Source organism: Zingiber officinale, chromosome 7A, assembly GCF_018446385.1.
Source record: "Zingiber officinale cultivar Zhangliang chromosome 7A, Zo_v1.1, whole genome shotgun sequence".
NCBI classification, from domain to species: domain Eukaryota; kingdom Viridiplantae; phylum Streptophyta; class Magnoliopsida; order Zingiberales; family Zingiberaceae; genus Zingiber; species Zingiber officinale.
In genome coordinates this window covers 134,868,305-134,885,377 of record NC_055998.1, presented here as the reverse complement: position 1 = coordinate 134,885,377, position 17,073 = coordinate 134,868,305, and positions in this window count along the sequence as shown.

Here is a 17,073-nt window from a genome sequence, read left to right as displayed (position 1 = left end):
CCTAGAAACCGACCACCTTTAGCGCCAAACAGGCATTTAGCTGGGTTTAGCTTGATCCCGTACTTTCACAGTGTTCGGCACGTTTCTTCCACATCTGCACACAGATCAACAGATCGGAGTGACTTAATGAGTATGTCATCGACATATACCTCCAAATTCCGTCTGATCTACTTCCGGAACACCTTGTTCATCATTCTCTGATAAGTGGCGCCTGCGTTCTTTAGTCCGAACGGCATGACCTTGTAACAATACGTCCCGTCGGCTGTTACGAAGCTGACTTTCTCCTGGTCTTCGCGCGCGAGTGGCACTTGATGATAGCCTTGATAGGCGTCAAGCATGCAAATCAGCTCATATCCGACCGTTGAATCCACCATCTGATCTATCCTGGGTAGCGGGTAGGAATCCTTGGGACAGGCTTTATTTAAATCCCTGAAATCGATGCACACCTGCCATTTATTACCTAGCTTGGAAACCAACACTACGTTGGCGAGCCAGGTCGGAAACTGAATTTCCTTGATGTGTTCGGCCTCCAGTAGCTTCTCGATCTCAGCTCAAATAATCAAATATTGCTCAACGCTAAAGTCGCACTTCCTTTGCTTGACCGGTTGGGCGTCTGGCCGAACATGTAGTTCATGCAACGGCATACTTGGATCAATGCCCGGTAGTTTGTGTGCCGACCAGGCGAACACATCATGGTTCCTTTAAAGGCAGGCGACTAACTCTTCCTTTTGCGGGCTGGTCAGATCGGCTGCAATGAAGGTGGTAGCTTTCGATCGACTTGGGTGTATCTACACCTCCTCCTTATCATCGTATATCAATGAGGGCGGCTTCTCTCTGATGGCGTTTACCTCCAATCGGGGATACTTGGCAGCCTTAGTATCCGCCTTAACCATCTCCACATAACATCGCCGGGCTGTCACCTGGTCACCTCGCACTTCGCCCACCAAATTCCCCACGGGGAATTTAATCTTCTAGCAGTAGGTCGATACCACAGCTCAGAATTCATTGAGAGTTGGTCGGCCTAATAACACGTTGTACGTCGAGGGCGCATCTACCACGATGAAGTTCGTGGTGCGCGTCCTTACCAGGGGCTCTTCTCCGAGCGAAACGGCCAATCTTGTCTGACCGATTGGCGATACTTCGTTGCCAGTGAAGCTGTACAGTGGTGTTGCCATGGGCAATACCTCAGACCTATCAATCTGCAATAAATCAAATGTTTGTTTAAAAATAATGTTTACCGAGCTTCCTGTGTCGATGAAAGTTCGGCGGATGGTGTAGTTTGCGATCACCGCCTTGATGATCAATGCATCATCATGAGGGATTTCGACCCCCTCTAGGTCCTTAGGGCCGAAGCTGATCTCGGGTCCCTCTGCTTTTTCCTTGCTGCATCCTACAGCGTAGATGGTCAGCTGCCGTGCGTGGCCCTTCCGAGCTCGATTGGAATCTCCCCCGGTCGGGCCACCCAAGATCATCCCAATCTCTCCACGGGAGGTGTTCCTCCTGTTCTCCTCTTCTCGTGCTGAATGCCTATTCCGATCGGCCGAGGCTCGGGCGAGGCTTTTTTCTCGGGGGCGATGCTCCCGTGGCCCCTGAGCCCCTCAACCCTCGGCTTTTCGATCGATTTGGCACTCAGGATGTCGGTCCCGCGTGGGCGACCGACGTCTATATTCCTTGGGCTCGGGCCGATGTATATTAGGGTCGCCTCGGCACTCCCACGTGTTGTGCGTCCCTGATTGATGGAACTTGCAGAACATCGGGCTCCACTTTCTGCCTTTCTTGGGTTGGACGGCCTCCATATGGACAGCATGTGTCCTTGGCTCGGGATACGGTTGTGACCCCATGGCCCTAGGACCAGCTGGAGGCTGGTGGTTGCTGGGTCTCCTCCGATGTGGGCTCTGGTTGAGGATCAGTTGGCGCCTCTTTTCTTCGGGCTGCTTGTGCCTCTTCTACATTGATGTATTCCGTGGCCTTCCTTTGGAGATGGGCGAAATCCTTCGGGGGCCTACGAATGAGGGATCGGAAAAACTCACCTTCCACTAGCCCTTGAGTGAAAGCGTTTACCAGTACTTCTAATGAGACTGCTGGTATGTCCATCGTCATTTGGTTAAATCGCTGGATGTACGCCCTGAGCGCTTCTTGGGGACCTTGCTTGAGTGAATACAAGTTAACGCTTGTTTTCTGGTGTCGACGGCTACTTGCGAAGTGATGCAGGAAAGCGGCCCGGAAATCCTTGAAGCTACGTATGGAGCCGGCTGGTAGCCTGGTGAACCACCGTTGAGCCGGTCCTGAAAGTGTTGTCAAGAATACCCTGCACTTCACTCCATCGGTGTATTAGTGGAGTGTGGCCGCGTTGTCAAACTTGGCCAAGTGATCATCTGGATCGGTGCTCCCATTGTATTCCCCAATCGCCAGCGGGGTGTAATGGCGAGGTAAAGGATCTTCCATGATACCTCAGGAGAACTGCCCGTTAATCCGCTCGGGTGAATCCTCGTCTCGTGGCGCTTTTCCTTTTCTGGCATCTCTCTCAGGCGCCTCATCTGACGAGGAGCCTCGGTCTCGTCGGGCTACGCCTTCCTCTGAGGGTGTCCTAAATAACACTCGGTGGAAAGGAATTGGTGCGTTTGGCGCTGGTCCAGTCGTGTCTAATCTCTTGCCTCTGATTGGCTTGATTATAGGTTCAGCTATGCGCCCAGGGTCTGCAGGCTGGCCAGACCCTGAGATGGCTGGCTCTTGTGCTGGCCGATCGGATAACATTCGCTGCTGCTGCTGATCCATTGCTTTTGCTATTCCGGCTTGGATTAACCTTTCCAACTCTTCTGTCATCAGCGTTACAGTCGTTGCTCATCCGACGTCTTCCATCCTCTGCTTCTGGGTTCAGGTTGATTTCCCACAGACGGCGCCAATTTGATCCTGCCCAAAAGCTGAGTGGAAGGCTACCGGGAAGTATCGCTGATGTGGATCTTCGTGTATGGTGGAAACGCCTCGCTCCTGCAATCACAAGTCGTTAGTGCCAAGCCGGGAGGGGGTTCCCGGCGACGGTCCTCCGACGCTCAAGTCACACAATCGGTCGGAAGAAAAGGGAAAGGAGTGAAGAAGTGAAATAGTGGTGCTTAGAGACGTATATGCGCGTACCTCCGCGGATAACCACTCCTCTTCTTATATAGAGCTTCGATGGGTTGACTGCACACTTCCCGGGCGGACGGGACTTCCTAAGTTTTCCTCAATAGCTAACATCGGGAAAGGATCCCTGACACCTTACCGTAAAAGGGCAGTCGCATTTACGCTAGGGCAGCGCAATCTTCGTCCGCACGATTTCCTATCCATTCGCGCCGTCAGCCGACGGCATTGACTCCCACAAGGATGTTAAGACATATTTCCTTTCCCTTCTTAAATGTCAACCGCTAATCTGATGGTACTTCCTTTGATCTATCCGGCCAGCTCGCTCTTTGACATTCTACATATATATCTTCCGATCGGATTGGGCTTCATTCTCTCGGCCCGTCCTAGATTCAGCTCGACTTCTTTGAACTCTTTAGCCTGGTCAGGTTGTGGACTCGGCCTTACCATCGCGAGCTTATTCTGCTGCTCGGCTACACAGGCCTGCCGCCCGGCTCGTCTCTTAGCTAACTCTCCTTTGACTTTGACGACCATCCGATCGTTGAACCTCCTCAGCGAAGGGCCTCCCCCCTATGTCATCGCCGGATCAATAGTGATTTTTTATAAAAGGGAGATCAAATATAGAATTTAGGTGGTAAATGAATTGAATATCCGTGAACAAATTTAGTATTCAACTTAGTAAGAGTTTATTTATGTTCGTTCAATACACACAAAATCAATTTAATAAATAAGGTTAAACAACTTGTTAAATTAAACAAACAAGTTTAAATACATATGTATTTAGCTCGTTAATGTTCGTGAATAACGTTCGTGACGTTCGTGAACAATATTCATGAACAACGTTTGTGAATAATATTCCTGAACAACTTTCGTGAACTATATTTATTAATAAAATTCTTATAAACATAATAAAATAAAGAAAAAATAACTTTTAAAATCAATAAACAAGTTAGAATTATCAAACTCAGTGACCAATCAAACAAGTAAATGTTTCAAACCATTAAATAAGTTTGAATTTAGAGTTCGAGAATATCTAAATGAATTAAGCTCAAGCCAAAATTTAATCAAGTTCAAGCTTATAAAAAATAAACCAAGTTAAGCTTGAACAATCATTTTAAAAACTTGATTCATTTTAGACTTAGCTCGGTTAGCTTAGCAAACAAGCTTGAACACCTCAAAATTTAAATCAACTTGACTTATTTATAGTCCTACCAAAAATTGACCCTAAAATCTATTAAAGCAATCACCCATATAGACATATACAGATACCAATTACATCAATCCATGGGGGCAAAACAAATATGGATTAATTCAAATTGTGAAACAATATATCATACTAAATTCATTCAAATTGAAAAAACATATTTTATTGATTTAATTTAATATAATTTTTATTTTAAACTTTGTAAATTATGCATATATAAATACATTAATATATATGTAGTGAGGGGGGTTTTTATACCCTGTCCGATCGCTCATTCACGATGCTGGTCTGTGATGCGCGTCTATAATTAAGTGGTCGGGGTGTCTAGAAGTAATTAAAATACTCCGAGTGCATTTCACTTTGGGGGTGCCCGGATCACTTCCAAATGCCCAACTACTCAGTCACAGACGCACATTGCAAACAATGAGTCGGTATATATATATATATATATATATATATATATATATATATATATATGCTCCTCCACTCAATTACCCATGATGGATGTGCACTATATGTATGTAAGGTATCAAACTCCTATATATAAAGAGAGCCCTGATATGCTACTTGACTCTCCATCTCTGTGCGCTACATACTCATAATTTCAGAAGCTCAGATTACTTCTAGGCACCTCATCGAGCACAGGGATGGAGCAACATTTCAAAAGCGTACATATATACAAGGTTGTTACCCAACTTACTTTATGGTGCTCACCTTGTGAGCCTCTTGTATAATTTTTTTTAAATTTCTTTAGCTTAAATAGTATAACATAAACACTAAACTATAAATTCTAAATCCTAAATCCTAAATCTCAAGTTTTATTTCTCTCTATATATAGACCTTATGATACATGCACACTTAATTTTTTTTTTTTTGTTTAAAAAATTATTTGTGCTTAATACTAAATCCTAAAGGTGAAACCCTAAATAGACCTTACATCGCACATTATATGTACACCTAAAAAAATTTAGTTTGAATTTTTTTTATATACTTAAAACTATAACTCAACTCCTAAATTCTAAAGATAAAATTTTATTGATATAACTGAAAGTTTAAAAAGAAGTAATAAAAAAAATAAAATCACACAGTCACGGACTAAGTCCGCAGCACTTCGTCTACAGCATAACTTAATTATATATAGGATGGTGATTCCAACCGGACGAGGAAATCAATAGGAATTTATTATCCTACACCTCTTACCAATATTTCATGAGCACCTAATTTTTTTTCCATTTTAAAAATTTTATTGTGATTAATACTATAATTCAACCCTTAAACCATAAAGGCAAATTACTGGGAGCTAAAAAAATAAATAATAAATAAATAAATAAATAAAATTGAGTTGCGTGATATAGAGATTTGTTATCCTAAATCCTTTATCCTGCACACCTCGTGAGCACTTAATTTTTTTTATTTAAATTTTTTTTATACTTAATACTATAATCTAATCCCTAAATTCTAAAAGTAAAATTGTATTGGCATAACTAAAAGCTTGAAAAAAAAATTAAAAATAAAATGAGTTACATACAGACGCGCATAGCGCAAGCTGCTTAACATGTTTATATCTATAGGGTTTTGTTATCCCACTTCCTTTTATCGCATAAATCCTGTGATCACTTTTTTTTTTATTTTAAAAAATATTTTTATGTTTAACATTGTAACTCTAAAATCTTAAAAATAAAACCCTAAATAAAATATCCGTAAGTAAATAAAAATAAAAATAAAAATAAAAATAAAATTTTTGTTACACTGGGCGCGCATAGCACTTCATCACCTCCTTCTTGCAATTTCTGCTCTCTTTTTGTCTTCTTGCTAAGGATAGAACTTCATCACCTTCTTCTTCTTCCATATCTTTCATTCATCAGATCCCTTAGCTAATCTCCCTCCAGAGCCGTAATTTCCATGAGGCCAGAGAGACAACCGTCTCAGGACCCAGCCCAATGAAAAACCTATTTTTTTTTAATTATATTAAAAAAAATGAGAGACATGGACTCTAAATGGCCGTTAAACCTATTCTCACGGCTTCGAGGTACACATCGACGCATGACTCTTATTTGTACGTAATTTCTTCTCTGGTGTTGCTCTTCTTTGCACGCGATTTCTTCTTCGACGTTCTTTCTACCAAGGCACGGATCCACGGAATAAGAGATAAACATAATCTTCTTCTTCGACCATCTTCTTTGTCTTGCAACACGTGACACTAATGGTAACTTAATCATGCAACAAGGATCGTTTGTGCGCCCTAATCACGTCGATTCTCACAATAGCTATCTCACTCGACGCAGGCTGGCAGTTGGCCTTTGCTCGCGTGACTTAATTGCGTAGCACGGGGCTGTCGCACGCTACCTTAGACGCTTGTGCGAACTATGACCTAATTGCAGGTGGTTACTACTTATCGCCTTGCTACTGCTTGTGGCCACCGCATTGGTCTCAATGCTATAGGATACACTAAATGAGCTATCAATATTATCGATTGAGAAAGAAAGAGTTCAACAATTGAATTATACAAATTTAATAAATGTTTTTTATCTCAAAAATAGTTAGACGAGTAGTGTTTATATAATTATTTTAAATATTTATTAATTTTTTATTGATATAATATATTTATTTTAATTTATTTATATATTTAATATATATGTTATTAATAAATTAAATTTTATTATTATTTATCCTAGCAAAAGAGTTATTTTTTAGTATGCGTTTTAGGTCCCGTTGAACACAGGTACGGCTCTCTCTTCCTCTTCCTTTTCTTCACCCTCTCGATCACTCTCTCCATCGCCACGTCGAACGCGTCCTTGAACTCTCTCGTTCCACTTCTCTTGTTCCCGTACACCAATCTCGGAAGCATCCCCACTAGCACCTCCCGCATCGCCGATGCCTGTTCCCGCGATATCTGCGACAGCTCCCGCTCGATGCTTCGCTTCCCCTGCTTCACCTTCTCCAGCAGGATCAGTACCGAGTAGTTGCGATAGTCCGATGGCAGGTGCCAGACGTACTGCATGTAGGCGGATCCGGGGTGGAAGAACACAGGGATGCACCGGAGATCATAACGTCGAAGCTGGAGCGACGGGTAAAGGAGTCGCCCAGTGGTTGCAGGCAGAACACGGAACTAGTGAACAGGGCGTTGACGCGGTGCGGGGAGAAGCACTGGCGTGCGTCGGCGCCTTGCAATCGAGCAGCTTACACAGAGCCGAGGCGCGACACTGCGTGATAATGGCATCACAGACGGACTAGGCATTCTTTGGGCGCGGCGCCCCGAAGAGCCACGGTGTCGCCGGACTCTATTTTACCATGTAGTTCGGATCCTCTGTCCCGAAATTTCTCTGTCCCCATGTCTCACTGCCGATCGGACGGTCTAGATTACATCTCAAGGCATCATGACATCTTTAAGATGTGTGCAATATCCTTGTGATGTGCAAGGCATCCTTGAGATGTAATCTGGACCGTCCGATCGGTAGTGGGACATGGGGATAGAGAAGTTTCGGGACAGAGGATCCGAACTACCATGTAGTTCGGATCCATTGTCCCGAAATTTCTCTGTCCCCATGTCTCACTGCCGATCGGACTGTCTAGATTACATCTCAAGGATGCCTTGCACATCACAAGGATATTGCACACATCTTAAAGATGTCATGATGCCTTGAGATGTAATCTAGACCGTCCGATCAGCAGTGAAACATAGGGACAGAGAAGTTTCGGGACAGAGGATCCGAACTACATGGTAGTTCGGATCCTCTGACCCGAAATTTCTCTGTCCCCATGTCTCACTGCTGATCGGACGGTCTAGATTACATCTTAAGGCATCATGACATCTTTAAGATGTGTGCAATATCCTTGTGATGTGCAAGACATCCTTGAGATGTAATCTGGACCGTCCGATCGGTAGTGGGACATGGGGACAGAGAAGTTTCGGGACAGAGGATCTGAACTACGGCGCCATGACCTCGTCAGCCGTGGAAGGGTGGAAATAGGTGGGGCATGGAATCGCCACGTCATTGTCATCCCAAGGGTTCGATTCGATCAGCTGTTAGTCCATATTTTACACCTGTTAAAAATTAATCCGATCTATTGAATACAGGTACCCTGGGGACAAAATAAGGAACATCCATGAACGAACAATACGTAATGAACTGTTAAGGAAGAGAATACAAAGAGAGCTTCTCCGTTGCGGTTTATGGCGAGCATGTGTATACATGGAAAGATAATTTTCAATTTAAAAGCTGTAAATTTGATCCATAAATATTGTAAAATGTTCTGACAAAAACAAAATAGTGTAAACTGAAAATAATTAAGTAGTAGGGTGGAGCCTAGATCCTCTGGGTAGTTTTTTCTTGATTCTTCTTAGTCTGTTTCGTAATTGTAGTTGGATTCCAATCAATTCATTGTAATCCCAAATTCATCTCATCATCTATTCCGATATAAACTACAACTTAGATAGGAATATGAATTCAAAGAAGGATCACAGTCAATTATGATAGGATTCTAGTTGAAATTTGACTACAATTGAACAAACTAAGAGAGAATTAAAAAAAAAAAAAAAAAAAAAAGAGTATATTAGAAGGATCCGGACTCAGTGGGTGCCAATTTTTTCTAGTAGATTTATGAAAGAGAAATACTAAAAAATCAAGTTTCTACATCATTTTTAAATACAAGCTCCATATTTAGTTATTATTCATTTGGTATAGCATTTATATTCATATATATTGTTCTATTTTCTTTTAATTATAATAATAATAATAATAATTATTTTTATTTGACTTCAATCAATGGTTATCGATACAAGTTCCATTTAGACCCTTTTGTGTCCAGTTTTATCTATCGACTGATGAACTTCGTCGATTGATATTAGAAAATTTGGTATCTGTAAGTATTTTTTTTAGCTCGAAAACCTTAAAATTCCATCGTTATTCACGTCTTCACGAATGATACGAAAAACTCAAAATGTATTATATTCTAGAGTTTTTCAATGCAAGATTCAACAGATATATATCCATTCGCTCATCCAAATGAAATCGAATGCAAAATCGATGTATATTTTCATATCATCAAAAATAAGGTAATGACGCATCTACATTATAATCTATCTATTATTCATCAATAAAGTAAAACTGAATCGAATGCAATGAAAACAAAAGCTGGCCTAAATCCATTTCAAGATCCATTGATCCTTACTTGTCGTCGTATGATTTCATGCAAGTACAACGGAAGTCTGTTAGAATTAATGTATTGTAACCAACACCATCTTTATTAGGCATTATGAGAGAGTTGCAACCATTACATTAAAGTTATTGTCTTTATGGTTGCTGCTCATCAAGAATGAGTCAAACGAAGAGTCCTCATTATGAGAGACTTTTGGTCTTCCCATTCTGTTTCTTTCAAAACTATATATATGCTTTGTAAGGCTAAGTTGAAAATACGATTCAATTAGAAAGAAAAAGGATTATTTCTCTCAACAAAGTCTATTCAACATTTGGTATCAGAGCATCCAGGTTCTATCAATCCACCCAAATCTATGTCTAGCTCAACCTCAACAAATATCAACCATCTCATTCCGGAGTTTAATGGCGAAGATTATGATTTCTGGTACGTAAAGATGAAGATTGTCTTTCGATCTCTTAACCAATGGGAGATTGTGGAGAATGGAGTGAAAGAGCCCGAGGAAGGAGCCGAACTCAATGAGGCCAGTCTGAAGAAATTAGAGCGGTCTCGGCAAGCCGACGCAAATGCTCTTTCAATCCTTCAAAGAGCAGTCACTAAAACTATCTTTCCTAGAATCATGCGTGCCGACACTGCTAAAGAAGCGTGGAAGATCTTGCAGAGCGAATTCCAAGGAGATATGAAAGTCAGAGCAATTAAGCTCCAATCACTACTCAAGGAATTCGAAAATGCCAAAATGAAGGAGAAAGAAACACTCATGGAGTTCTCGACCAAAATCTTTGATTTGGTCAACCAGATGAAATCTCATGGTGAAGATGTTACAGACCAGAGAATGGTGCGAAAAATCCTCATCAGTCTTCCTGAGAAATATGATCCCATCGTTGCCATTATCGAAGAAACAAAGGATCTGTCAACACTCACAGTCCAAGAAGTGATGGCGTCCCTAAAATCATTTGAGCAAAGATTGTCCAGACACTCCGAAAAACCAATAGAGAGTGCATTCCAATCAAAGCTCAATACTGGCAACAACGAACGAGAGGATAACTCGAGTTACAACCAGTCAAAAGGTGGAAGAAAATCAAGAGGACGAGGTGGACCTAACTCAAAAGGAAAAGGAAAATACAACACATCAAATTGCAGCAATTGCAATAAGCCAAACCACTCTGAGAAGGACTGTTGGTTCAAAGGCCAATCGAGATGCAACAAATGCAATCGATTTGGTCACCTCGCCAAAGATTGTCAAACTAAGAACACTCTTCAGGCAAGTCAGGCTGAGACAAATCAAATAGCCCGGGAAACATACAGAATGTTCTATGTGTGCCACACAGCAATTGACAAGGAGAGTAAAAAATGGTTACTAGACAGTGGATGTAGCAACCATATGACACCGAGCTCAGAAATTTTCTCCGAGCTCGACGAAAGCTTCATCGCCCCTGTTCAGTTCGGGAATGGAGAGCAAGCAAAATCAAAAGGACTTGGAAGAATCGCCATCGAGACGAAGGAAGGACCAAGTTACATTAACAATGTCCTCTGTGTGTCGAGCTTGAGTCAAAATTTACTCGGCCTCGGACAATTGGTGGAAAATGGGTACAAACTCTGCTTCGATAATAACGAGTTTCGATAATAACGAGTGCATTATCTATGATAGACAAGATAAGAGAAAGGTGTTCACCAAAATCAAGATGGTCAATCGAAGCTTCGCTCTTAACATCAATTATGCCGACCTAAAAGCTCACCGAGCTTCTACCTCGGACTACTCGACCTCAACGCTATGGCATCAACGACTCGACCATCCCAACTTCCAAAGCCTCAAGGAGTTGTCTGACAACAGTATGGTGCAAGGACTTCCTCGCATAGAAGAAAAGCAACACGTATGTGAAGGATGCACGTTCGGAAAGCAACACCGACTTCCTTTCCCAAAAGGAGTATCATGGAGAGCTAAAGAAAAGTTGGAACTTGTCCACACCGACGTCTGCGGACCAATGGACACCCTTTCTCATGCTCATAATAGGTATTTTATTCTTTTCATCGATGATCACACTCGTATGACTTTGGTCTATTTCGTGAGACAAAAGTCCGAAGTATTTACAATATTCAAAAAGTTCAAGAGTCTCGTTGAAAAACAGAGTAGATGCTTCATCAAAACCCTACGAAGTGATAGGGGCAAGGAATACACTCCAAGGAGTTCCACAAGTTTTGTGAAGATGAAGGAGTAGAAAGACAACTAATAGTAAGGTACACCCCTCAACAAAATGGTGTTACCGAGAGGAAAAATCAGACAATCGTTGAAATGGCAAAATCAATGATACACGAGAAAGGTTTACCCAAAACCTTCTGGGTTGAAGCAGTTTACACTACCGTTTACCTATCCAATCGATGTCCAACCCCGGCCATACCAAACAAGACTCCGTTTGAAGCATGGAGTGGTAGAAAACCATCAGTGAACCATCTCAAGGTATTCAGAAGCATATGCTACTCTCAAATTCCAAAAGTGAAACGAAGTAAACTTGACGAATCTAGCAAAAGATGTATTTTTGTCGGCTACAGCACCATGAGCAAAGGCTATAGACTGTTTAGCCTAAAAGAAAGTCAAGTTATCATCAGCCGAGATGTTTAAGTTGATGAAAATGCTTCATGGAATTGGGAAGAAAACAAAGTCGAGACGAAAGGCGTTTTGATCATCACTGACAAAGAAGACAACGATGAGCCTATTTCATCAGTGACAAGCCCATCAGATCCAAACTCAGCTCAACTCAATGAAGAAAGCCACAACTCAGCTGATCCGACTTCATCAAACTCCTCATCCCCGAGCTCAACTCCAAAAAGGTATAGATCAATAGACGATATATATGCTACATGCAATTATTGTTTAGTTGAGCCCGAAAATTTTGACGAAGCAATCAAAGAAGAATCATGGAGGAGAGCAATGGAGGAGGAAATCCATGTGATCTCGAAGAATCAGACATGGCAGCTCGTTGACAAACCAACAGACAAAGAATTCATAGGTGTCAAATGGATCTACAAAGTCAAGCGTAACCCAGACAGATCCATTCAAAGGAACAAAGCCAGGCTCGTTGCGAAAGGCTATTCTCAGCAGCCTGGAATTGACTACGAGGAGACATTTGACTCAGTAGCTCGGCTAGACACAATCCGAACCATAATTGCATTCGCCGCCAGCAAAGGATGGAAGCTTTATCAACTCGATATCAAGTCAGCATTCCTCAATGGCGAACTGAAAGAGGAAGTGTATGTAGATCAACCTCAGGGCTTCATCCTCAAAGGAAAAGAAGGGAAGGTCTACAAACTCAAGAAAGCGCTATACGGACTTAAACAAGCTCCTCGCGCTTGGTACAGTGAGATCGACAACTACTTCAATCAAACAGGATTCAAGAAGAGCAAGAGTGAAGCAACCTTGTATGTCAAACATCAAGGTATCGATGTTCTTATAGTCACTCTGTATGTTGATGATCTGATTTTCACTGGAAGCAACAAAAAGATGATCGAAGAGTTCAAAGATGACATGACTCAAAAGTATGAAATGAGCGATATGGGTCTACTTCAACATTTTTTAGGCATGGAGATCTACCAAGAAGAAGAGACAGTCTTTATTTGCCAAAAGACGTATGCAGAAACAATTTTGAAGAAATTCAACATGTTGGGATGCAATCCCATCTCTACACCGCTCATTATGGGGGAGAAATTGAAGCAAGAAGATGGAGGAAAAGCAGCGGATGTCACTCATTACCGTAGCCTCATCGGTAATTTACTATACCTCACAACAACCCGACCTGATCTCATGTATGCCGCAAGCATGCTCTCAAGATTTATGCAGAGCCTGAGCCATTTCCACCTCGGTGCAGCAAAGCGTGTCTTGCGCTATGTCCAAGGAACAACCGACCTTGGTCTAAGTTTTCAAAAAAAAATCACACACTTAACCTCGTTGGCTATTGTGACAGTGATCTCGGTGGGTCTTTAGACGACATGAAAAGCACCTCGGGATACTGTTTCTCTTTTGGTTCAACAATGATCTCATGGTTATCCAAGAAACAACAAAGTGTTGCACAATCATCTGCCGAAGCCGAGTATGTCTCAGCATCACTAGCCACTTCACAAACAATATGGCTTCGAAGAATTTTAGCCGACCTTGGTCATCATCAGGATGAAGGAACCGTGCTGTACTGCGACAATAAGTCTGCAATTGCTATGGCTAAGAACCCAGTTCACCACAGCCGAACTCGACATATAGCACTCAAACATCACTTTATCCGACAAGCAATAGAAGACAAAGAAATTTAACTTGAGTTCTGTCGATCTGAAGAACAGTTGTCTGACATCCTCACAAAAGCACTTCCTAGAGAAAGGTTTCAACAACTCCGAGCTAAACTTGGAGTCCGACAACACATTAAGGGGGAGTGTTAGAATTAATGTGTTGTAACCAACACCATCTTTATTAGGCATTATGAGAGAATTGCAACCATCACATTAAAGTCATTGTCTTTATGGTTGCTGCACATCAAGAATGAGTGAAACGAAGAGTCCTCATTATGAGAGACTTTTGGTCTTCCCATTCTGTTTCTTTCAAAACTATATATATGCTTTGTAAGGCTAAGTTGAAAATACGATTCAATAAGAAAGAAAAAGGATCATTTCTCTCAACAAAGTCTTCTACAAAACTGAATGACAATCTTAGTCCTTATCAATGGGAAAGAAGGGAGGAAGAGGAAACTCTTGATTCCAAAATTTAAAATGCCCAAATCAAATCAAACAATTTTGTTATATATCAAGCTAAGGCTCATCTTGTAGGGATCATTCACTATAAAGCCTATGGCATAACGATCTGTGTTATTCAATACAGACATAATCTACATCCGATAGCATAAACCCTCTTATACAAAATATATTAGATCACTTATTTATGATTTAATTCCTTAATGACAATTGTTGTATCTTGTTAATCTCATATTAACCCACCAAAGAGAGACATAATCCTTCATGTCAATGTCAACCTTCTTTATTTTTTTATTTGTTTGATTATCCAGTTATCCAAGCCTTCAACCCCATTAGTCATGGAGGTGGGCGACCTTTTCTCTTGGTTCGCCTGTTAACCCAACAATTCATATTGTTCCTTGAGTTTGATCACAATGATAAATTTCTTATTGGCCCTGAGCATTACTCTGAGTGCTTGGGATACAGTATTATGATGTACCTGAACACTATCTCCAAAGCACAAAAAGTTGAGAGAAGGATGGAAGCACTCAAACTGGGAGAAGGAATCACAGGAAAGGAGGATTTCAGAAGCTGGAGGAGAAATGGAGAATAAGCCCAGGATTGTTGTTGGATGGATGATTTCCTTGGAAATGAGCCTGCATTTATAAGCCTGAAATACATGCAGCTATTAACTCCGTTTAATTTCTGTAATTAACTTGGTTATTTGTTGTAATTAACCCATGCATGGCCATTAACTATGTTTAGTAGTTGGAGGTTGTATAAATCCAATTAATGGCTGTATAAATCAGATTAATGATCACTATATAATCATTAAGACATTTGTTTCATGTAGCAGAAAAAAGACAAAGTCTTCAGGCTATGGTTAAGTGAAAGGATGTTCAGTTATCATTTAGGTATCTATAGTTCGATTTTCAGTTATGACGTATTTATAAGAATTTTTCCTTAAAATATAAGATTTGTTAGGTTTCTGGATCTCCTGCTGCGAACGTTTTTCGATTTATTTTGATGACCGATGAAAAATTTTAGATCGATCATCCCAAATTCAACGTTATCTGACTTCATTAATCATAAAAAAAAGGGCAAAGGACAACATGTGCAATTTTTTATCCAACCCATTACTCGCACATGAGTTAGTCGATTTTAGTGCAAATCAATCCCCTGAATTAGCACTCCCTATGGTGTATGCGTGCGAGAGAGCATTTATCCAAATTCACATGCATCATCTTGTATGATATGGTTTTGAACTCTTATTCCTATTCCACGGTCTATGACCTTCCCAAAACTCACTTGATTTCTCCTATTTGTATATCTTTGGTATGTCGAGAAACTTCTTACAATAATATGCTTACAAGATTAACATAAAAAAACTTAGAAGATTTACGTTATAAATACAAGAGAGAAAGCTGGAGAGGATAGACAATAAAAATTGTTGGCTTTTGAATGCTCCTCATTTTATAATTTTCAGACAATTTCATTCTTAACTATCCACTATGCAAAAAAATAATAAACCCAGTTAGTCTTAGGGTGACCGGTCCGACTTCACAAAATTTTTCTACTGACTGTAAGAGTAAAATTTTTATAATATCCATTAAAAATTTTTTATAATATCCAGTTAGTCTTACAAAATTTTTATAATATCCATTAAAAAATAACCAATATGGAAGCCCTTAGTCGCTTGGATTCCAACATCAATCATTTATTCAATAGACTACTTAGTCAATTTGTCAATGAACATAAATATTTTTTTCACTAGTCACCAAGCTTGAGTCAACTGCTTAGTCAATTCAACCCACTAGTCAAATGAGAATAATTTCACTCACCTAAAACCTTGATTACAATCATCTCAATGACTGAGTATTTGCATGAGTCAAGATATATCCTAATTCCAAATTACAATTCACTCAACTCTCACACTCACTCAAGAGTTTACCTTTTGTAGTTTGACTTTTCCATCATGTCAATCACCTATAGGTTACTCATCTCTTGATTGCACCGGGTCCTTAACTTACTCTACGTGTCATCCTTATGCTTTTCCACTATGTCAATCTCCTACTAGGTTACTCATCCCTTGATTGCATCGAGCTCTTGTTCTAACTACGATCAACATTATGCTTTGATGCTTGATCAAAGCAAAACCTAAAACCTCGAATATTGGGAATCACGAGTTAGGTCTTTATATAGGAACGAAGATATACACCAAAAGACAAAAATATTCCTATAATTTTTCTAACACTCCCCCTCAAGCTTAAGAATATAGATCATATACACCAAGTTTGTTACATATGTAGTCAATTCGGGGATCTCTAAGTGACTTAGTGAATATATCTGCTAGCTGATCATTTGAGTTGACAAAACTAGTAGATATTTCTCCAGATATGACTTTCTCTCTGATAAAATGACAGTCAACTTCAATATGCTTTGTCCTCTCATGGAAGACTGGATTTGAGACAATATGCATAGCAGCCTGGTTGCCACATATGAGTGACATTTGTATAACCTCTCCAATCTTAGTTCCTAAAGCAACTATTTTAACCATATAAGTTCTTGACTAGTAATAGTCATAGCTCGATATTCTGCCACTGTACTCGATCCTGCCACAACATTCTGCTTTTTGCTTTTCCAAGAAACAAGGTTACCTCCGACAAATATACAAAATCCAGAAGTGGATCTTCTATCAGAGGGAGATCCTGTCCAATCTGCATCATAATACCCCATGATTTGAGTATGTCCTTTGTCTTCATATAGAAGACTCTTTCCTGGTGCACCCCTGATATATCGAATAATGCGAGTCACAACATCCCAATGTTCTTTGCACGGAGAGCTAAGAAACTGACTTATTACACTTACTACAAATGAGATATTCGGAC